Genomic DNA, 20,040 nt, shown 5'->3' with positions numbered 1-20,040 from the left:
ACATCAGGGTGAAGAGCTTACCTGGCAGAAGCAACAGAAAATTTGAGAAGCTGCAGGGTTCCTGTGTGACTGCAGAGGAGAGAACAAGATAAGACAGAGAGGTGTCGGAGATGAAATGAGAGAAGTAGCAGAGACTTGATATTTTTAGGGTCTTGTGAGCCAACATTGGACTTTAGTTTTAATTCTGGGTGCAATGGGCAGTCATTTAAAGATACTGAGCAGAGAGGAGACACTATTTGACTTACAGTTTAACAGCATCAGTCTGGCTGTTGTGTTCAGAATATGTTATAATGAGGGGAAGGGGAGGGTGGAAGCAGAAGGAACAGTTAGAAGGCTATGGTTACAATTTGGTAAGAGATTAGGATGGCTTGGATTCTGGTGTTAGCAGTGAAGGTAGTATGATTCTGATATATTTAAAGGTAAATTCAAAGGATTTACTCTTCTCTGATTGGATATAGGGCAAGAAAAAGAAGAGTCACAATGACTCTGAGGTTTTTCCCTGAGCGGTTGGAAAGATCTAATTGCCATGAACTGAAATAAAAACAGACTGAAGAAAAAGCTTAGGAGAGAAGATCAGAGGTTGAGTTTTAGGACATGTCAATTGAAATGCCTATTAGACACCCAGGTGAAGATGTTGATTAGAGAATTGAATCTATGAGACTGAAGTTCATAAGTGACCAATAATAAGGTATTTTTAAATGATGCATATTTATTTTAAGGTCACTAACTTTATTTTATTTCTTTTGCTCTTCATTAATTTATAAGGAAACATTCAAAACATGATTTACTATTAGCAGAAGGCTTTTTATTTACAAGCAAGTTCACACTCATAGGTGTATTTGCTCATCGTGGAACACTGCTATGGCTGCTATATACTAGCCAATCACCTTAATGCAAAGTACTAAGTATTCATTGCACAGCACTCGGTTTACCAAATTAGTCCTCACGTGGTGTTCATTGCTCTACTCACACTCTTTCTCCCCTGCTTCCCATCCAGAGGACTCAATTCTTTAGGATTCTTGTGTTTATAGTTTCCTCTTCTATATATAGACAATGCTCATAACTAATAACAAGTAAAGAACAGTTCCATTCCTTAGTCTTGGACTGTGGAACTAACTCATGTCATAAAAGTATTCATTACCCTTTAAAATGGTAGGAGTTCTACTGCCAGACTTTGGTTTATATTGTTGGGTTTCCAATGTGCTTTTGGGTGGTTCTCTCTCCTAATAATTCCCATTAATAAATCCATCCCAAGTCAAGTCCCAGAAGTGTTGCCACCTGCTTTCTTTGTTCCATGAACTTTAATTTTAGTAGTACTTTAACAAATTATTGACAAGTGGTTTTCTGAAAAAAGTCTATGTGCTGAAATATTCCAATATTTGCAATAACTATTTATTTCAGAGCATGCATTTTTCCAGAATATGAAAGGAGAAATGTTTCATATCTCATAAATATGCACCTATAAAACCAATACTTTGAGTGGCAATTGATAACAGAGGAGCATAAGATCAGAAATTTCCTTCCAAAGTTAAATGTCACCCTGAAGCTAGCTGTAGTTCCAAGTGAAAGACAGGAGGTGGGTTTATTTTAGTCAGAGTAGCTGGTTTAGAAGCAAATTTTGGCTTTGAAAATTTCTATTATATTCTTCATCTGCTTTGGAAAACAAATAATTTCATCAGGATGCTGATTATTGATCACATTTCATAAACTATTAAGGATAAAATATTCAATATGCTTCATGTCATAGATGTGAAAGGCAAGCCACAGATAAAACTATTTGTATAAAAGAGAACAATTCTTAAACAATTCTTAAATAGAAATATATCTTCTCCCTAATAGTGAATGAATTCATTCCCTACCTTGCATTGGCCTTATAACATTTTCTTGAGTGTACAAGAGATGATTTCTAACAAAGGGAATTAAGGAAAAACCTGTCTGAAGATAAAGCTATGACTTCTCTTCTATTCTAGATTTGCTAACATTCAAATGGTGTGAGCTCAGCACTGCTTATTGTTTAAAGGACTTCTTGTTGTTGACATTTTCTTCTTTGTTGAGATAGTCATTTTCTAAACAAGTTGAGAGAGTCATTTTCTGAACCAAAATAGGATAAAATTGGATATCTACATTGCATATTCTTCTGTGTGTAAGTAACATTTGAAGTTCTTTTGAAAAGGCTGTTTTTAAACGTTTTTCAAGGAATCAGAATGGTCATGAAGGAAAGTCATTAATCAAATGGAGTATTCATAGAGACCACTAAAGAATGCAGAAATCAGTGTAAGGTAAAGGAAAGGAGTAGATAGGTAAAATTTGTTGAGGTAAGAAAAATTGCTATATCTTCTCTATGGTAAAGTATAAAAATGTATCTAGGTTGCAACACAAAGCAAGGCAAAATTTCTCAGTCCTAGACAAATATTAAAATCATCTAGGGAGCCTTTACAAAACCAACACCTGGATCCCAGCCCAGCCCAAATAAATCAAAATGGGGGTGGCAGCCAGACACTGTTATTTTTAAAAGTTCCACAGGTGATTCTGATGTGCTGCCAGGGCTGAAAGCCACCAGAGTAGGGAAATAAAAGGAACACAAAAATGTGAGGCTTAGATAAAAGAATAGCTACTCAGACTGAAGGGTAAAAGTGGGTCTGTCTTAATGTCAAAAGAATAAATTCCTTTCTTGATTTTATGGGATCTATTATTTTTTCTCCACCAAACTGAAACCAGAAGGTTTCCAGCCTCTGAAAATGCTCTGTGGGGCTACCAGAAGACATGTAATTCTTCACCATTTGTAAGCTAAGTCCACCCCAAAGCCACTCTTTTTTCACTCATAATAGCATGATTCTTCTCCATCTCCCTAGCATTTTTTCCCTTTAATATCCTTAGCACAGACATTGCACTTTTCCATGATAAGCAACCATTGTATTCCTTTGGTATTCAGTGTAGAACCTCATAAATCATTTTTGCTTTATGCGGTCAGGTATCGCCTTCAGCTTTGCTTTTAATTGTTCATTCACTCATCAAATATTAAATGAGTGCTTACTATGTGCCAGGTGCCCATTGTTCTAGGTGTTAAAGATATAACAGTGAAGAAACCAGGCAAAAATTACTATCTTGTAGCACTCACATTCTATTTGTTCTTTTAGTTATTTGACTGACATACACAAAGTTTTTAAACAGATTTATATTTTTTACAGCTACTTCGATAAAAGTCCCTAAGCAGTTGCTTCTGAATAGTTGATGCTGTTTTTCTTTTCTTTTTTAAATCATAAAACTGAGTTTTGTTCCTTGAACAAGAAAGACATAGTTCCTTTGATAAGGCCTGAGCAAGAGTCACCCTCAGGAATTCTCTCATTTATCCAGAATGGATGAGTCTTCAGATAAGAACAAGTCTGCTTAGACAGACTTGTGTGATTTCAACTACTCAGATCTTTTAGTGGGGAATGAATTTCTGGAAAAGGATTTTTCCTAGAAAAGGCATCATGTTAAATTATACTGTAACTTTACCGCATGCATTGGGCAAGAAAATGTTCAATAGCTGTAAGACCTTTTTTTGTCTTTAAATTTCTTGAACTATTGCAGTTAAATGACAGCTGGCATCTTTTGAAAACGAATCATGTTGTTTTTTAGCTACATGAGGGGAAAAGCTTTGAAGTAAAATTAACCATCTGAGATTCAGAATTTTAAAATCTCCCCTGGGGATAGGAAAGCCATTCCTGCTCCACTCAAATCCATGGGACTAGATAGTCACTTCCATTATGCAGAAGGCAAGCCATGCAGTGCAGCAACCTCATTGGAAAGGCAAGATAACTGAGCAAGTTGACATCAGCAGTTGAAGTAGCAGATGGTGACAGGACTGGAAAGGAAGAAATCAAGGAGGCCATTGAGCCTGTTGCCTCATGGTTGGTGCTTTATGATGGGGGAACTGGAGGAAATAAACGTCTGTTAAAAGTCTAGGTAACCTGTAGCAGAGAAAAAAGTGTAAACTTGAAAACCTAAGTTCTATGCAGTGAATGTGGTAGCTTTGTGGCATGAGGGGGAGCTGAGCTCAGGGTAATATAGTGAGATGCAAATTGTTAAAAGTTTGAAGAGATAAAAGAGAACAAGAAATCATAATTACATTGCAAATAGTACCTCTGGACTGTAAACTCCTTGAACTCAGGAGCCTTGTATTATTTATCTTTATATTCTTAGCACAATGCTTGAAGCAAGGATGCACTCAGTTGATCATTGCAGAATTAAAGCCAAAGTGAAGAGTAATAGCTACAGTTGCAGCAAAAGTAGCAGGAACAAAAACTGGACTCTTAAGTTGGCATGGTGTCCGTGGCTTGATATCTGGATGCTGGATTAAATGGCAAGCCCCTGCAACATTTAGGAGATGGAGAGAGAGAAAGAGTGAGAGAGACAAAGAGTGAGAGACGGAGAAGACTCATGTGGATAGGGTCAAAGGACAAAAATGAGTAAAGAAGAAGGTCACAAAAGGATAGTGGAGTTACACCATATTACATTTAATTGATGAGAATTCAACTACATATATTTACTTTTAAAAAATATATATATATATAATGGGAATTTTAGTCCTCCATGAGACTCAAAAAGCAAAAGCCCTGAAGGTTGCCTGAGAGAGGACACAGGACTGCTCTTCAGATCTCTTTTGGTCTCAGGATTCTCTTAGTGCAAGTGTTTTGCCAAGCTCGTGGAGATTATATAGTTTAAAGACACAACTTTTTTTTTTCATATAACATGGTTCTTTCTTCATTTTGTGCTCAAAGCTTAGAGAAAACCTGTATGTTGGATGGGTCAAGAAGATGATGTAATGACCCCTAGGGTAACTTTTTTTCTCATGTGTAGTATACTGTCTGTTTTCTCTCTACATTAAATGGAGAGAGGTGACATTTTCATCTTATTTCATGGTTACTATGCATATAAAGAGTTATGATTTTACTTTTAAAAAATTAATCAGATAAAATATATTGACTGTTTTTGCCCTGTGGTTCATCAACATGTCTACTGGTGAAATAGTGGAAAAAGAAATGAAGCTAGAGAGCTAGACTGTTTGCCTTTGGAAGCAAGTCGATTAAAACTAACATTGTGTATCTGTTGCTTGCAAGGCAATGTACTGGCTTTAGTAAAAGTAGAAAGCAAACAAGAAAAATTTTCAAGATTTTTTTGGCTTTTTGGGGAAGTGCATCTAAATACATAACAATTTAAGAATCTTATAAAACAAAATAGTTATAAATCAAACCCAATGCAGTATCAACCAAGTACATGTGTATCAAGAGGTTTCACAGTAAATATGTAATTTGGCATAGGAAACATTTAGTGAGGAAAAGAGTCACTAGTAGAGGTATCTTGTGGATCTTATTTTGAAAAGGTCGGGAGCATAAATTAGGGAAGAAGAGGGACATTATTTTGCCAGGTAGAGGCATTTCGTGTGTAAAGACACAGAGGCAAATGACATGTAGATGTTCAGTATAGGAGTATCTCAGGAACAGAATGAAATATTGGGAACCGCAAGAGATCAGGCTAAATAGACACTGTAACTGCAAGTATATTCCTCTTAAATTAGACTAATGATAGACACAAACCTTGCAGTAAATTTCAGATATTGCTTAATCATTAGGAAAAATATAAGAAACTTTCTAAGCCAGAAAGAGCACCCTCATTTCTTGTACATCATTCTCTTATATAATTCCTGACTTTTATGCAGCGGTTCAATGACCTCATTTCTCAGCAACCCCCACACCCCAGTCAGTTTAGAGTTCCTTGCGCTTTTCAACACACTGTAATGGTTTTTCCTTTATAGCTGTTTGGAGGAGAGACTGCACACCTACCATTATCAGGGCTCTGCCAGCCCTCATCCCTTCATTGCAATCACACACTGTCTGCCAAATAAGCAAACAGACGCCCCAGTTTTTTTGAAATAGACACATGTCAGAGACAGAACCATTATCAGCTGCTCCAAAATTGCATTTTCACCTGCTTCTGTGGAGTGTGATCCTCTTATTTAGGAGGAAATTATTCTGAATATTATTTAGGGGCTGTCTATCATCATAACGAGCCTTTCCTTGCCTCTCCTTCCTCCCAGTGATCTCACTCACTACTTTACCAAGAATTCACCTGCTATAATCTTAAAAGTTGTGGATCTAGTCCTGTCTGCTTTCAATACAAATGAGCAAGTGTCGTTATTTCTCAGAGGTGAGACCACTGCGGGGCAGTGGTTCCCACTCCCAAGGTCAATTTATTCACTGGAGTTTACTCTGTACTCTAGCACTGTTAGGAATCAGGTTTATCCTCTTCTCCAGAGGGGTCATACCTCACTACAGAGTATCTTCTTAGGGGAGGAGGGGAAGCAATGGACAGAAAACATATGGAATCAGAGTTACAGGCCAGCAGAAAGAGCCTTTGTACTCCATTTCTTAGTGTTATTAACCACCTGCCAGGCCAATCCATTCATGTCTCTGGATTTCATTATGACCTCTAAAATGAGATATTTGGGCTACATAATTCTAAAAAGTTGTTCCAGCTCTAAAATGCTATGACTTTATTGTTTTTCTAGATTATAAGAAAACCCCCAGAAAACAGACACACTGAAACACATGTTTGTCCTGAAGAAATTGTTTGTGATTTTTTATAGTGTCCTATGAGTACATGAATGAGTAGAAGATCTGGAAAGAGAGCAGCTAGATTCACAAACAAAGGCCTTGCAGTTTGCTCTAAATGGCTTCTATTTAATATGCTATCTATCTTTCCATAGGGGCAAAGTTACAAGCAGGACGTTCAAACAATATAATTTCTAAAAACCAACTTCCGTATCGTTTTCTAATAACTCTGTCAGAATCATATGACTTACATGAAAACTGACTTCCTGTTATCATCAAGAAAAATAGCCTTTCTATTCTGTATCAAATATTTAAGTAAAAACAGTTGTTTACTCAAGCAGCAGCCGAATTCCCTATAAAATGGCATTGCTAATTATGACAATTTAGGAAACATGCTTTATTTATTTTTAGCTCAGTGGTAATTGAAGATAAAATTGTATGGAAAATGTGACACAGGGGCAAAAACAAACCACCAGTGGGAAGGAAAAATGAATGCAACCCTATTTTACAGGAGGCCTCTCTGTTTTAGAAACGAAATTTTAAAACTATGTTAATGAAAGTTTTCTTTTAAAAATATTTGATTTTAGTGGGCTTTGAGCTAGATCTAACAAAATATCAGGGAACATAAACACAAATGTCATTACTTCCCCTACAATTTGTTTCAATTTATCCTATGAGCATAGCCAAATACTCCTAGGTTTCTGTACTATCTTTCTCTGTAAAATGGGAACATGGGACTGATGTTCCTCACATGGTTAATATAAGAAGACAATTACAAAATGTTCTAGTAACGATTAAAGGAAAGAAATGATAACAAATACAATCATTTATAAACAAGAACAAAATAAGTTCTCCAAAAGGCTGAGTTCTGTGCAGTAATAAATTCCTTGATATTTATTTGAGTTAAACAAATTGCTGGTTACTAACTTCAAACATCCACAATGATGTAAGGCCAGTTGGGTGGATTTTCCAATGGGACACCAAGTCCTTAGGCCTCTTAATTGATGGCTGATGTATTCCACCTATTGTTACTTTGGCCATATCCTTGCTACAATAATTCAGAAAATGTAAGGAAAATCTCAGATATTGTCAATAGGCTGCTTGATTAAATTTAAATTATTTAAAATGTTTGATTAATTTAATATTTTAATAATTAAATAGCTAATATGTTTATTTCAAAACCAAAAATATAGTGAAGCCTCCCTTCCCCATCTGCTCAATTCCTTACTCCACCTCATCCTCAAGAAACTCCTGTTTAACTGAATTCAAGCTGACTTGTGTACATAAACAGCTTCTTTTATTTGTCTTTTTTAATGTGTTTCATTAAGATGTTGCTGTCTAATGAGTGTGGGAGAGAAAAAAGTAGTACAGAAATAGAAAATATCTTTTCCTTTTGGAAATAAAATAAGTATTATTTTATTTTCATATCTAAAAAAGAACAAATCTCTATAAAAATATTATCTTCCCAGTGCAATCACATAGTTGGAAATAACTGGCTTAATGGCAACAGGAAATTTCTAAATATTGGCAGTAAAGTCTATTACTATAATTGATTTTATTGTATGTTTGCTATGTTATTATAATGTTTGTAATCAATTCTAATTAGAAGCATATAAAGAAGTCACCTTTAGCTGTATATCATAAGACCACCAAATAAGAACAGCTGTAGCTATTTCTTCTTTATTGTTTTAAAAACACACATTGGCAATTGTATTAGCCTTGATAAGGAATAGGACCATCTTTGTTTTTCAAGTAGTGGAAGTCTAATAGATTTGGGCTAAGCATGGCTTTAGAGTTACGGTGTGGTGTTGTGCACATATAATGTGATGATTCAAGATTGTAAAAAATTATTTCTAATGCATTTATTTTGAAGTAGGCAACAGGGTAGTCTACCAGTTCGATGTGAGGAATAGTCCAAACTGCCTCTCTGGATGTATCTCTTGAATGATTCTGGAGAATTTATGCCAGTTGGAGACTGTCTTGTCTTCAGGTAAAAATGCATCTTTAAGTTCAAATTTATGAGCCAGAGGAATAGGGTTCTTCTGTATGCTAGAGATGCTGACTTTCATTCTCAGCAATCATTTGAGAGACATCTTGATGTTTATAAAATTGTCTTCATGACTTATGAAATTCAATGAAAAACCTGCCTCTTACCTGCTTTTGCCTCAGGGATGGGTTTGAATATCTTCCTCCTAACCCCGCCTTGCTTATCCTACTTTAGAATGTCACTTTAAATTGCTTCTTCACAAAAATAAATATCTTTAACTTTGTTTACCCTTCTAGAATCTTTTAGCTAACTTTTATTGATAATGCTTTTTCTTTGCTTTTTAATGTTATATTCCTAATACTTTATATTATTTAACATTTTAATCTTCATTTTTCTTTTCTAATTTTATCTTGCCATTACATTGTATTTATTTTTTCTATTATTTATTTTGCATTTTGCACATCAGAGGTCAAAATAATTACTACAACCAAAATTGTGATTTTCACTAAATAATCATGGTTTCAATACACTGGGTTTTTTTTGTACCATTATTTAAGGTGAAAAGTAAATTCTGGTTCTGAAAATTTTTGAATATATGGAGTCATGTGAGTAATTTGAGCATTCAGTTTATTTCACTTAAAATAAGCCACGTCTATGGAATTTGGGGCCAGAATGATAAAATTAGGAGGGGGGACAGGGAGAATGGTTGTACTGTTGTCACTTTTTGCCTGCCTTCTTTTTCAGTGGCAAGAATGACATTTTTCATTCAGTAATTTTGACATGAAATCTCCAGGGAGAATTCCAGCTTGGGTCACTTGTTTATTCTTAAATTACTGTAGGCAGAGTCATGAGATAGCTGATTTACCAGGTCTAGATAGCAGGGAAAACTCTAACCAAACCACATGAATGTGTCCTCAAGAGGATATAAGGATACTGTTAGCAGAGGAAGAAGAGGTTTCTAGGCAGGCAGAAATAGCACATATTTGCTGTGCACTGTGATAGCTGGCTAAAAGCTAGAGGCAAAATTCTATCAAGCTGACTCTAAGATTTTGAGCTTTCAAGTCATTCATGTCCATTGCAATAGAAGATAGATTTCATGTGGCTTGAAATGAAGCTCAGGGAGAGCTCTTATAGTTTAGTCAAGCACAATACAAGAGACAAAATTGATGGCACCCCTGAATTAGTGAGAATAAGACAAATGCTTCACACTTCAAGAATGTAATTTCTATCCTGCAGAGCTCTGCTGGATGAAAACAAAGAGGAAAAGAATAAGTTTAAATATATAAATCACCTGATATCAAGCTTTGCCTTGATTCATTGACAAAGGAGCATGATATGCAAGCAGATGAAGGGCCAAATATCAGACATAAGTTATGTAAGAAGAGAAAAAAAAACTGGAGAAAGGTAGGGATGAAAGACAATTCATAGGATCCAATGTCTTACTTAATAAAAGCAATGACAACTTAAATAATATTTACCCGATGAATTGGGCCATACTTTAGCCATCATGTTAATCAGCATATCAGCATACTCCGTCATGTATATATCAACATGTCATATACATATTAATATACTTTGGATGTGTCTGCCTATCCAAATCTCATCTGAATTATAATCCCCAGTGTTGGAGTTGGGGCCTTGTGGCAGGTGATTGAATCATGGGGGTAGATTTCTCATGAGTGGTTTACCACCATCTTGGTGCTGTCCTTGCAATAGTAAGTGAGTTCTTGTGAGATGTGGTCATTTAAAAGTTTGTGGCACCTCCTCATTCTCCGTCTTGCTTCTGCTCCAGCTATGTAACGTGCCTCCACCCCCTTCCCCTTCCACCATGATTGTTAGCTTCCCGAGGCCTCCCCAGAAGCTGAGCAGATGCCAGTATCATGCTTCCTGTACAGTCCATAGAAAGATGAGCCAATTAAACCTCTTTTCTTTATAAATGTCTTTACCCAATGTCAGGTATTTTTTTATAGATATGCAAGAATGGACTAATATGCATACACACAATATAATTTAAAATTAATGAAAGAATAGAAGAGAAAGTAATACTAGCAAGGCAAGATCAAACTAGTATTTAATCTTATAAAATTCCATGCCATGGGTATGGAGAATCACAAATTTGACTTGCAGTCTACTAGAAGCCTAGGAGGAAAGAGAAATCAAATCCTTTACACAACTCCTAATATCTAGTTACTTAGAAGAAGCATAAACATTTATGGCACTGCCACAAGAACAAATCACCTTATCACCAGAAATAGCCCATGTGATATTATAGTTAGTGCTCTCAGTGACAGCATTCTTAAAAACGTTCTATGTGATAACAAAATGGCTGCCTCCAGCCTTTTTGGTATTTTCTGCTTTTTTGAATCTTGCAATTCTGTGGGTGTGATGTGGTATCATTTATGGTTTTGATTTGCATTTCCCTAGTGAATAATGATGTTAGGCATTTTTTTATGTGCTTGTTGGCCATTTCGATTTCCAATTCAATCTCTTTGCATTTAACAGGTCTGTTCAAATTTCCTGTTTCTTCCTAATAAGTTTTAGTGGCTTGCATGTTTCCAGGAATTTGTCCATTTCTTCTCACTTACTGACATAAAGTTGTTTGTAGTATTCTCTTAAAATCTTTTTTACTTTTGTAAGGTCTATAGCAATACCCCACTTTGTTTTCTTAGGCTAGGAATTTGAATCTTCTCCCTCTGTCAGTTTTGCTAATTATTGAACAATTTTGTTGATCTTTACAATAAAACAATTTTTTGTTTTGTTAATTCTACTTTTTCTATTATCTATTTCATTTGTCTCTACTTCAGTCTTTATTATTATTTCCATCCATCTGCTGGCATTGGGTTTAGTTTGTTCTTTTTCTACTTCTATAAGAGTAAATATGGTTACTGATTTGGTATCTTTCTTCCTCCTTAATGTAAATATTTACAGCTATAAATCGTTCTCTGAACATTGCTTTTTGATGCATGCCATAGGTTTTGGTATACTGCATTCTTCTTTTTATTTATCTCAAAGTACTTTGTAATTTTCTGTATGATTTTTTCTTTGACCCATTGGTAGTTTAAGGCTGTATTGTTTAATTTCCACATATTTGTGATTTTTTTCAGTTTATCTTCTGTTGTTCATTTCTAATTTCATTATATTATATTCAGAAAACATACTTTGTAAAGTTTCCACACTTTTAAATTTATTAAAACTTATTTTGTGGTCTACCTAAAAGATTGTCTATTCCTGAAGAATATTGCATGTACACTAGAGACGAATGTGTATTCTCATTTTGGGTAGAGTGTTTGACAGATGTCTATTAGGTCCACTTGATTTTTAGTGTTATTCTGGTTTTCTCTTTCCCTGTTGGTCTTCTGTCTAGTTGATTTATCTATTATTGACAGTAGTATACTGAAGTTTCCAACTATTGTTGTTGAACTGTTTATTTTTTCCTTCAATTCTGTGAGTTTTGCTTCATGTATTATGCAGATTTATTGTCTGGTGCTATATATATATATATATATATATATATATATTTACATATGTATATTTTATAGAGAGAGAGAGTAAGAGAGAGAGAGAGAACCTCTTAATAGATTGGCACTTTTATCATTATAAAATAAACTCTGTAGTAACAATTTTTGTCTCAAAGTCTATTTTGTCTGATAATATAGGCACTTCAGCTTTCCTTTGGTTACTGTTTGTATGGTATGTTTCCACCTGTTCACTTCTAATCTGTTTGTGTCTTGGATTAAAGGGTGTGCATTGTAGAAAGCATGCACTTGGATTTTTTTTTTTTTTTTTTTTTGGAGTTTCGCTCTTGTTGTCCAGGCTGGAGTGCAATGGCATGGTCTCGGTTCACTGCAACCTCCACCTCTGGGGTTCAAGTGATTCTCCAGCCTCAGTCTCCTGAGGAGCTGGGATTACAGGCATGCACTAACATGCCTGGCTAATTTTTGTATTTTTAATAGAGATGGGGTTTCACCATGTTGACCAGGCTGGTCTGAAACTCCTGACCTCAGGTGATTCACCTGCCTTGGCCTCCCTAAGTGCTGGGATTGCAGGCGTAAGCCACTGTACCTGGCCAGGTCTTTGTCTTAAAATCAGTTCTGTCAGTTTCTGCCTCTTGGCTAAAGTGTTTAATTTATTTGTATTTAAGGTAATTACTGGTAAGGTAGCACTTACATCTGCCATTTTACTATTTGTTTTCTATACCTCATGTCGTTTTGTTCCTCTATTTATTTATTTTTGTCTTATTTTGTGTTAAAGAGATATTTTCTAAAGAACTGTTTTAATTCCTTTGTCATTTCTCTTATTACATTTTTTGAGTTTTTTTTTTTAACTGACTGTCCTGGGGTTTATAGTTAACATGTTAATTCATAACAATCTATTTAGAATTATTATCAATTTAATGTCAATCACATATAACAACTTTGTTCCCATATAGATTCATTCTTTCCTGCTCTTTGTGTTGTTATTGTCACTTTAATTATGTCTTTATATATTGTATAACCATCAAAACAGATGTACAATTGTTACTTTATGAAGTTGCTTTAAAATTATATTAGAAAAGAAACAACAAAAAATATTTTTATATTGTATCTTATGGTTATCTAGCTTGCTCCATTTACCATGGTCTTTATTTCTTCATTGATATTTTTGTTACTGCCTAACATCTTTTTATTTCTGCCTAGACACCTTTCTAGTATTTCTTTTACAGAAAATCTACTAGCTACAATCTCGCTCAGTTTTTGCTTATTTTGGAATGTCTTAACTTCTTCATTTGTGAGGGGCAATTTTGTTGGATATGCAACTGTTAGTTGACAGTTTTTTTTTGTTTTTGTTGTTATTGTCTTTGTTTTAGTCTTGGCAATTAAATAGGTCATACCACTGTCTTTTGTCCTTTATTGTTTCTTATGAGATACTGACTGTTAATCTTATTGAGGATTACATTATATCATTCACTTCTCACTGCTTTCAAGAATCTCTCTTTGTCTTTGTCTTTTGACAGATTAATAATTATGTCACCTAGCGAAGATCTCTTTGAGTCTGTCTTACTTGAAATGTGTTGAGCCTCTTGAAAGTGCAGATTAATCGTTCCCATCAAATTTGTGAGGGTTTGGTCACCATTCAATTTTTTTTCTGCCTCTTTATCTCTTTCCTTCTTACACTATCATTATGTGTATGTTGGTGTGCATGATATTGCTTCACAGGACATTATTATTTTGTTTTTTACTTTTTTTCTTCCTGTTTGCTTAGACTGAATAATATCAATTAATCTGCATTCACATTCTTGGATTCTTTCTTCCCCTGATCCAACGTGATGGTGAGCTTCTCTAGTAAATTTTTCATTTCAGTTAATGTATATTTCTATTCCAGAATATCCATGTTACCCTTTTTTATAATTTCTATGTTTTTATTGATATTCTTAGTTGATGAGACATGATTATTACTTTCCTTTAGTTTGTTAAGCATGGTTTTTCTTAGCAGTTTGAAAATATTTAAAATAGCTGATTTAAAGTCTTTGTCTATAAAATCCAATGTCATGGCTTTTTCAGGAACATTTTCTATTTACTGTACTTTTTTGGTCTTGTGTATGGACAATACTTTCTTGTTTCTTTGTCCATCTCTTAATTTTTTATGAAAATTGCACATCTTAAATAATAGAATGTGGCACTCTAGGAACCAGATTCTCTTCCCTTATCCAGGTTTGTTGTTGTTGTCACATTGTTTCTTTAGAGGCTTTTCTGACTAATTCTGTAAAATCGATATTATTTGTCATGTATAGCCACTGAAGTCTCTGCTTAGTTAGCTAATGATTAGATGAAAATCTCCTCAAATACCTCCAATCAAAGTCTCCCAGGCTTTAGAAAGAGCTCCATGTGCATGTTTGTCAGGAAGTTGAGAACTCTGACTTAGCCCTCACATCCAGCTTATGCAGAGCCTCAAACTCAACCAAAGCAAGATTTAAGGCATTCTAGTTCCCAGGAATATGATAGGGCTTTAAAAAGCCCCATATCTTTAGTTTATTGTGGTTTTCCTTTTAAGCTTTTTAATTAGCATTTTGTTTTCTTCAACTTTTATCCACTACTTCATGCAACAGCAAGTTAAACAATGGCCAGTGATTGTTTTCAACAAATGACTTAGGAAAAAGACAATTCACACAAGGAGAGGTCCAAGTCAGGTTAAATAAAGGCAAGACTTGTGAAGGACTCTTAAAGGGAATGACTAGATAGGTCAAATGATAACAATTATCTGGAAATGGGGCTTTCAAGGAGCTCCAACACCATTCTGCCTCCTGCAGTGTCTGCCAGCCTGCTGATATTCACTATGATTTCAGGCAGTTGGTTTTTAGGATTACTGCAGGATCGTAAGAGATGATCTTAATAGGGGAATTAGAAATTCCATAAAGCTCACTATTCTTACTAGTATTTTTTTAAATGAATGCTCCCAGGGTTCTAAGCCTGTGGTTAATTTCCAAAGTTCTGAAAATGTTGATTCTGACAGTGTTTATCAGTGATCTCATGACTTTTATGAAAGAAAAGATTTTTGGAGCTCCTCACTCCACCATTAATGGTGATGCCATCCCAAAAAGTTTATTTAAATAAACATATTTTAACACTTGATATGGCCATTCATATTTTACAGCTGGATATCAGCCTCACTGCTAAGCACGCTTGGTATGTGATATGGTTTGGCTGTGTCCCCACCCAAATTTCATATTAAATTGTAGTTCCCACAATCCCCATGTGTTGTGGGAGGAACCTGGTGGGAGGTAATTGAATCATGGTGGTGGGTTTTTCCTGTGCTGTTCTCGTGATAGTGAATATGTCTCATGAGATCTGATGGTTTTATAAAGAGCAGTTCCCCTGCACATGCTTTCTTGCCTGCCACCATGTAAGATGTGCCTTAGTCCTCCTTCACCTTCTGCCATGATTGTGAGGCCTCTTCAGCCATGTGGAACTGTGAGTCCAATAAACCTTTATATATATATATATATATATATATATATACATAAATTGCCCAGTCTTGGGTATGTCTTTATTAGCAGCATGAGAATGTACTAACGCAGTAAATTGATACTGGTAGAGTGGGGTGCCACTATAAGGATTCCTGAAAATGTGGAGGCAACTTTGGAAGTGGGCAACATGCAAAGGTGGGGACAGTTTGGAGGGATCAGAAGAAGACAGGAAGATGTGGGAAAGCTTGGAACTTCTACAGACTTTTTGAATGGCTTTGACCAAAATGCTGATAGTGATATGGACAACTAAGTCCAGGCTGAAGTGTTCTCAGTTTGGAGATGAGGAATTTGTTGGGAACTGGAGCAAAAGTCACTCTTGTTACGCTTTAGCAAAGGGACTGGTGGCATTTGCCCCCTGCCCTAGAGATCTATGGAACTTTGAACTTGAGAGACATGATTTAGGGTACCTGGTAGAAGAAATTTCTAAGCAGCAAAGAATTCAAGAGGAAGCAGAGCATAAAAGTTTGGAAAATTTGCAGGCTAATGATGCAATAGAAAATAAAAACCCATTTTCTGGGAAGAAATTCAAGCCTGCTGCAGCTACTTGCATAAGTAACAAGGACCCAAATGTTAATCCCCAAGACAATGGGGAAATGTCTCCAGGACATGTCTGAGACCTTCACGGTAGCTCCTCCCATCACAGGCCCAGAGGCTTAGGAGGAAAAAATGGTTTCATAGGCCAGACCCAGGGTCCCCCTGCCGTGTGCAGCCTAGGAACTTGGTGTCCAGCATCCCAGCTGCTGCAGCCATGGCTAAAAGGTGCCAAGGTACAGCTCAGCCATGGCTTCAGAGCCCTAAGCCTTGGCAGCTTCCATGTGGTTTTGAGCCTGTGGGTGCACAGAAGTCAAGAATTGAGGTTTGGGAACCTCCCCCTAGATTTCAGAGGATGTATGGAAATGCCTAAATGTCCAGGCAGAAGTTTGCTGCAGGGGTGAGGCACTCATGGAGAACCTCTGCTATGGCAGTGCAGAAGGGAAATGTGGGATTGAAGCCCCTACACAGAGTTCACACTGGGACACTGCCTGGTGGAGCTGTGAAAAGAGGACCACCATCCTCCAGACCTCAGAATGGTAGCTCCATCAACAGCTTGCACTGTGCACTTGGAAAGGCTGCAGACACTCAATGCCAACCCATGAAAGAAGCTGGGGGGAGGGGGCTGTACCCTGAAAAGCCACAGAGGCAGAGCTGTGGGAGCTCACCTCTCTCATCAGCATGACCTGCATGTGACACATGGAGTCAAAAGAGGTCATTTTGGAACTTTAAGATTTAATGAGTGCCCTATTAGATTTTGGATTTGCATGGGACCTGTGGCCCCTTTGTTTTGGCCAATTTCCATTTGGAATGTGTATATTTACCCAATGCCTGTACTCCTTTGTATTAACATCTAGGAAGTAACTAACTTGCTTTTGATTTTACAGGCTCATAGGCAAAAGAGACTTGCTTTGTCTCAGATGAGACTTTGGACTGTGGACTTCTGAGTTAATGCTGAAACAAGTTAAGCTTTTGTGGGGCTCCTGGAAAGGCATAACTGGTTTTGAAATGTAAGGACATGAGATTTGGGAGGCGCCAGTGGTGGAATTATATGGTTTGACTCTGTCCCCACCCAAATCTCTTCTTAAATTGTAGCTCCCACAATCTACCACATGTTGTGGGAGGGACCCGGTGGGAGGTAATTGAATCATGGGGGTGCATTTTTCCTGTGCTGTTCTTGTGATAGTGAATAAGTTTCAGGATATCTAATGGTTTTATAATGGGCAGCTCCCCTGCACAGGCTTTCTTGCCTGCTGTCATGTAAGATGTGACTTTGCTCCTCCTTCTCCTTCTGTCATGATTGTGAAGCCTCCCCAGTCATGTGGAATTCTGAGTCCATTAAACCTCTTTTTCTTTATAAATTACCCAGTCTTGGATATATTAGCAGCATGAGAACAGACTAATGGAGTATGGTTTCCTAACTGTGAACTACTAAATTTAAGCATTATTTTTTTCATAAGTAAAGAAAAAATTAATGACTTTTCCTTCAATCTGGTGTTAACTGGAAATCTGTAGATTTTTAGCTGATATTTGCTCTAATATCATGCAGATGGAAGGTGTTAATTATTTTTCTAACACCTCTTAGTGTGTAAGGACTACTGGCTTTTATTTTCTTTTTGCTGAGACTATGCTTGTCCCACTGGTGGGAGCATCATGCAGAGCCTCTGTTTCTATCACTTTACCACACAGAACTCTGATTCCATAATATAGAGGTCCTATCTCAGATTTAGCACTAAATCACTTGTTGAAAACCACTTTCAAATAATCTCTCCAGATTAAAAAAAAAGTGATTCTGTAAAGAGGCTGCTCTAGGTAACAATTTAATTTTTTTTTCAAACTGAGAAGAATGAGATAGACCATGGGCATGCACATTTTCCCTTTGTAACTTCAGCATCTTTTAGACAGAAAAGGAAGAAATTAAGAGAGCAAACAATAAAAGTGCAACAACTACTTAAAGCAGTGCCTCTCGACCATGGATATGCCTTAGAATATCCTGAAGAGCTTAAAAAACATCCATGCCTAGTCTCCTCTCCAGAGCAATAATATCAGAATCTCTGGGAAAAGGAACCAGGCTTTTGCATTTTTTGAAATCTTCCCAAGCGATTTTTAAAAGGCAATCAGGAATGAAAACCACTAGCATAAAGCATGTATTGAAGCACAATGCCACGCCATGTGTCCTTGCAAAAAATACCTGAGAAACCCTTGAAAACACTTGGAATATATGGAAGAACTGGTACCTTGAAGGAAATGGTCAGAGAAACTACAAGTTTGCAGGCAGAACTAGAAACAAAACCAGGCTCTGAGTATCTCTGCATAGTATGTAGGGTCATTAGTCACAGGGTGAGAAGGCAAGATTCTTGGATTCTATTCAACAACTAACACTGAAGTGCCTACTTGTGCAGGGCTCTATCCTATGCTAACTAGCCCTATGATCTTAGATAAGTTATTTGTGATATCTAAACATCTGATTTTTCCACTAGCCCAAAGCAAAGTTCTTAACTTATGCCTATTTGGCCATAAAGTCCATTTCATCTTTTTGTGATTTTGTCCTTCCTACATTTGAAGGGCTCACATACAATTTTGTTTACTAAAAAGCAATGCAAGAAAGTGGTAAGTTTTATTTCTAATGCCCTTTGTCAGCAATATCAAAATCAGAAAGTCGTTTATTAGTGCTTAAAATTAAAAAAATACTTTTAGTAATCTTTAAAATTTAGAAGTCAGGAAACCACTAATTTGAAAAATAACTAATGTCTATATTTGATGACTAGTTTGAGGAACACTAACCCAAATTACGGCAACAAAAGTGTTTGTAAAATATTATGGTTTTTGAAATGTGAAATGTCAGATGCCTTTGTTTTTCTTATTATGGTGTAAGTGTAGGTCCATTTAGAAATTTTTTTGAATTTTTAACTATAATTTTATTTTATTTTGCTTTATTTTTATCAAAGGTAGCACTGGAGCTGACTTGAAGAAATAATAGTGCTAGTTAAAAAGGCTAATTACAAATCTAATTTATTTCCAAAATTTCTTTTAGAACTAAGCTAAATGGAAAAAAAAAATTAAACATTTTCTTTGGAAAATGATGGTTTCCTAATCCTATATTAGTGAGCTGTTAATTTTATTTTCTGAATCATTAACAATCACTTGGAAACATTATAATAATTTTGGTAATTGGGGCAGAATACTCCAGTCATGTCAGTGGAGTTCCTGAAATGAAGGAATCATCCAAGTGTTTAAAGAATAACCCTCCACCTGGATGTGGGAGCAATTGAATCTGTTTTGTTTTTGGTTTTTGGTTTTGGGCTATAATTTTTTCTCTAAGCAGGCCTATTTTAGATCCAAAGATGCAGGCTCTCAAAGACCATAGAAGATAGGACAGTTCCAAGAGTAATACCAAAGATTTTTCCCCAGTTCTTTTCTATTCTGTCTGCCTGTCTTTTCTACAAAGGCAAAGCAAAGAATCAAACACTGCCCAATGAATTCAATACATGTAAATGAAACTGGATAATGAGACCCCAATCTTCATGGCTTAAGCATGCAATCATCAGATTGGAGTTAATGAGATTTAAAAAAATAATTTTTCTTCATAACTAGAATGGTGCATGGCTTAGAATAAGTGCTCAATCAATATGGTTGAAAAATTCATGGGTTGTGGTCAGATAATTAGACAGGTATCCAATGCCTTTGAACTTTTTGTTGTTTCATAACAACTTTAATAACACATCTTCAGTCCAGTATTTTCTCCTACAATTCTCAAGAATTGTCCACTTCCATGTCAGATGAACCATTTAATATTTGGACCAGTCAGTCGTCAAACTTTTCTAAAGTGATTTCATATTTACTCAGAGAAAAAAACTGGGAGATAAAGGTGCAGAAAGGAACCACCAATTCTTGCCAAAAAATAAAAGCTTTGGCTGAGCACATGC

This window comes from Hylobates moloch, unplaced genomic scaffold (genome assembly GCF_009828535.3).
Source record: "Hylobates moloch isolate HMO894 unplaced genomic scaffold, HMol_V3 SCAFFOLD_18, whole genome shotgun sequence".
In the NCBI taxonomy this organism is placed as follows: Eukaryota; Metazoa; Chordata; class Mammalia; order Primates; family Hylobatidae; genus Hylobates; species Hylobates moloch.
The sequence above is the reverse complement of the archived record's forward strand: the minus strand, read 5'-3'. Positions refer to the sequence as shown.